A 5,132-nucleotide genomic window follows, 5' to 3' on the forward strand; every position below is an offset into this window, starting at 1 on the left:
ACCCTGCTCACGTTGGGTAACTCTGCTGGCACTTGAAATCATGGTGACATTGTTTCTAGCATAAGAGCAACTCTCGAGCCACCACAGTATGGCTGCCACCACAGTATGGCTAACTGACAGACTAGAGCAAAACGATGGCCTAAGAGACTCTGAAACTTGCATAAGCGAGTGAGTGCTTTCAGAGCTTCTTGAAACCTTTCCCTTGGGATTCTGTCAATTCCTGATTTTATTTTAGGAATGCCTTCGCCTTCACTAATGCAGCTTGGCCTTCTTCCTTCAAGACCATTGCTCCTTTCTCATATGCCACCTCAAAATGATTGACTGCCTACCAATTATTTTGGGTACAGTGAGTCTGTATTTACTTCCATTTTATTTTTATGCTTCCTGAATTATTCAATATTTTTACCCATAAATTTCTTGTTTTGCAACTCAAGGCTTGAATTTTTTTCTTCACTTCTTTCAGCTTGAGATGTGCTGAACATGTTCTTCGTGTTGGGCTTTCCAACTCCAGGTCATTGCACATTTTTACAATATTTTACTTTGGCTTCTTGAGCTGCCCTTTAAGATGTTTTGTTTTGCTCTTTTACTTCATCATTTCTTCAGTTTAATTACTCTATATTCAAGAGCAAGGTTTAGAGTCTCTTGTTACATCTACTTTGATCTTTTCTTTATTTCTTGTCTTTTCGGTGTCTTTTTTGCTTTTCACACACATAATGTTCTTGACATCATTCCATAGCTCCTCAAGTCTTCTATCATTATTGTTCCGTGTCTCAAATCTATTCTCGGGGTGGTTTCAAAGTTCAGATGGAATATACTCAAGGTTGTAGTCGGCTCTTGTGGACTTATTTTCATTTTCTTCAACTTCAACCTGAACTTACATAAGAACAATGTGTGGTCTGTTCCATAGTCAGCCCCGGATCTTGCTTGGCTGCTGATATTGAGATTCTCCATTGTCTTCTTTCACAGATGTAGTCAGTGTATTCCATCAGATGAGTTCCATGTACACACTCTCTGTTTATGATGTTGAAAAAGATATTTACTACGAAGATGTCTTTCAAGATTCTATCACAAAATCTCCAACTTGGTTTCTATCACCAATGCTATATTTACTTTACTTTCCTCTTTGTTTCCAACTTCACATTCCAATTGCCAATAATTATCAATGCACTTTGATTGCATGTCTGATTAATTTCAGACTGGCCAAGTTGGTAGAATTCTTAAATTTCATCATTAGTTTTAGTGGTTGGTGTGCAAATTTGAATAGTAGGTGTTTTAACTGTACGATTCCTTGTACAAATATAGATAATCCTATCACAGGCAGCACCGTATATGTGAAATGCTCTTTTTAACTATGAGTTCAAAGTCATTCCTCTTGAATTTGTCTATCTGGGCACTGTACCCTACATGATTGATGCAAATTAGGAATGCCAGTCCATGCCTACCACATCCATATTTAGATGTTCCATTTCATTCTTGATGATTTCCAATTTTCTCATATTCCTAGTCATACATTCTGATTATTAATGCATAATTCAGCTGCTTCTTTTCATTTTGAGTTGTGCTCCATCAGCAAATGAAGGTCCTTATAGTCACGTCTACTTTGAAGAGTTGGCTCCTGCTTTACCATATTTTGAGTGTCCCTCCAACCTGAGCAGCTCATCGTCTGGCCCTGTATCGACAATGTCCTACCGTAGCTCATAAGATGATGATTAGCTAATTCCTCGGAACTGGATAGTTTATGCCTCTGTTTAGTCTGTTCTTAGACTGGAAACTCTGTAGAAAGCTGTAACCTTGGTGACCCTGCTCGTATTTGAGATACCAGTGGCAAAGCTTCCCACATCCCAGAAACACTCAAGCTACCACAGTACAGCAAACTGACAAGTGATGGTCCCAACACGTATGTGGTAGCTACATAATATCATGTCAACTTGAAGAATAGAATTTAGTGGTGGAGTCTAGCCTGTCAATCAGGTCACAAGGTCACACCCACCAGGAGGATCTTGGGAACTTCCTCTCTTCCTGCCTGGAGGCGAGATGTACTCTCTATGCTTCACCTTCCTGTTGAAGAGCCACCTGGAGCCATGCTGATAGCGGCCAGAGCCCTGGAGATGCTTCCACTACAACTGGATCCCCAAAACGTTCCACCCACTGGTCTGTGATCTTCCTGCATTTGGCATCATCGCAGGTGTTGTGTGAGTGTGAAGAATTTGTTGACTGGTATCAGACATATGGGCTAATATATGACTTATGGGCTTGATCTGGACTGGGCTAGTATGTTTCTTAATATACAATTACTCTTTGATATAAAGCTCTTTCTTACACATATGAGTGTCAATGAACTTTTTCTCGAGTCAACCCGATCTAACACAAAATAGTAGTCCCGTAATAAATAGTAACTGCTTTCATTATACATTACACACAAAGGTATTCCAGTAGAAGAAATCTTCAAATTCTCAAAAATAATTTTTTATGATTTCAAGGGGCTTTCAGAAGTTAATGGGAAAATGTCCTTCTATTTGCATCTATTTTTCCAAGGATTTTTGAAGCTTCCTCATTAACTAACAAGGCTTTACTTCATTTGAGATGATTCTATTCCAGGGAAACACCATAAATGAACAGGGCCCCATCACAGGAGAGTGCTTGTTTTACGGAGAAGCTTGTAAGACAATAGCCCAAGAACATCAATTCTAAGCTACAGTCACTGTTCACTGGCTAATTTTCCTAGTGCCTTCTTGTGTCACTATTGATAATGGTGATTATGAGCATCTATACAATTTTTTGATCACCCATAATAAACTATCCTAATAGTTGCTACTTGCTGAACATTATTTCTAATACTGATCCAGCACTCTAAAGGAAGTAGTATTTTTCCCATTTCATGGATTAAGGAGCTGAAATTCAATGAAGTTAGGTGACTTGCTCAAAGTTGAGTAGCTGCTAAAAAACAAAGTCAAGATTCAAACTGGAGTTATCTAAAACCAAACCTCATGCGGAGTCGGTACTGTCCTTATAATTGTTAAAGTCAAGAGAGTCCTGTACTAAGTCGAAATTATTACCGAGTTTGCTGATATTTTAAGAAAATTCTCTTTTCCCTGCCATATCCTTACATTATACAGCCAGTGGTCAAGAAAAGGCCATTCCAGTGACTCACCAGTATAGTCCATGTCCTGTATGCGCTTTACTCGGGCCCTGGCTGTTGGCCACAAGCCTCTGATATATCTCCTCCCCCTCCAACTACTCTAGTCTAATTATAGCTCTAAGAAACCTCTTTAATTCAAAAGGTGATCACAACATCCTGTTGAGTTCAACAAAATATTTTTTAAAAACAAAGATAATTGCTCTGAAGATGTTTTAGAAATAATAGAAGATAATAGCACATGAAACCCAGGCCGTGGTATTCTTGCTTCTCAAAGAATTTATAACTAATAACTAATTGAAGCTTTAATATAATACTAAGTGTCTTTTAACCCGTGTAAACAAAGGTGTCTTCAGGTAAAGTAATCGTGACCTTTGTCTGATAGCACAGAGGGTTCTATAAAGTGAAAACAAAAGTTTGGGGATTTGTTGAATTCCTGCTATTAGCCCTGCTGTTCACAAAACAGCACTTGTTTTGATAAGATGTTTCTTCAGCCATATAATTTGCTATTTTTAAATGTGGCTTCAATGGATTATGATGGAGTGACATGTGATGTAAAGGAGCGCTGAAATTCTATTGAACTATCATGTAAGAGCTGACCTCACACAAGATAAAAAGCTATGTTGAGAATAAACGCACATGTGGGTCTGCTGCCAACCAGTCCTTCACCACCAACGAAAAGGCTACAGATGACCAAATAATACTTCATCCTGGTAGTGCAGTAGTTCAACACTTGGCTGCTAACAGAAAGGTTGGCAGTTCAAACCCACCAGGCACTCTGCGGGAGAAAGATGTGGCAGACTACTGAGATGATGACACACTTGGAACTTCTATGGGACAGTTCTACTCTGCCCTGCAGGGCCACTGAGTCAGAATTTACTCAACAGCAAAGAGGGTTATTTGGTTTGTTTGTTTTGAGTTTTGTTTGTTGTTGTTTTTTTGGCCTCTATGCTAGTTTTAGATATAATTGGAGCTAATTTCATTGTTCTAATAAGTAACCTAGTATTTCTCTCCTACTTAAACACTTCCTGTAAAGGACTTCCCACTGACAATTATTTACATGAGAACAGTCTCCCACAGGCACAACTTTGCAATTAACTCTGGAAATATACATAAAGCCCTTCTGGTGTTTCTGGATCTAAAAGACACATATGGAATCCAAAGGAAATGGAATTCCACACAGAAATATGACCACACAGAACATTCAATAAACTCTCTCTCCAAAATCGTGAAAAAGGGAAAAAGAAAAAAATCACTTCACAAATCTCTTTGATAGATGGACGAGCCTTTTGAAAACAAAACAAGCATTAAAAACCCTGAACCAGCTTCCAGGGTTTATTGATTTGGATGCCCTGAACAACTATAACAGCAAATCTAGACTGACTTTTTGTTTGAGAGAATTTTCTAGTAGCTACTCATTCCTCTGAGGAAACTTAGTTGTATGGTGGGTCATGTGTTGGGCTGCTAACCGATGGTTCAAAACCACCCACCACTCCACAGGAGAAAGATGGGGCTTTCTACTCCCAGCACAAGGGCAGTTCTACCCTGTCCTACAGGGTCTCTGGGAGTCAGAATTAACTTATTGTCAATGAACTTTGTTTTTTTCCCCCATGTTATTCTTCCCTTGTATCTTTAAAGAATCCATACATTCCAAATTAAAAAGAAAACTGTTTACTGACTTGATGAGCAGCATGTGTCCAAAGGATATCTGTAACTTGATGTCAGCACCTAAACTTGTGTGCATAGTTTGTTTGTTTTTTTCAATTGAGAGTTCCTGAAATTGCCCACTTACAGTTCTTGGAGCGTCATGGTGGTCATGTGACTAATTCTGACCAATCGACTTTAAGTAGAAATGACAGACCAATGTAGTTCAGTTAGCACACCTCTACCATTTCTCCTTTTCCATGTCACAACTATCATGGACGGGGCCCCAAGATGCCAGAGGAGAAAGAGGGAATGTAAAATAGAGAAGAAAGGACACTTTGTTGGGTTTAGC

The sequence above is a fragment of the Tenrec ecaudatus genome, chromosome 2, assembly GCF_050624435.1.
Source record: "Tenrec ecaudatus isolate mTenEca1 chromosome 2, mTenEca1.hap1, whole genome shotgun sequence".
Taxonomy (NCBI): domain Eukaryota; kingdom Metazoa; phylum Chordata; class Mammalia; order Afrosoricida; family Tenrecidae; genus Tenrec; species Tenrec ecaudatus.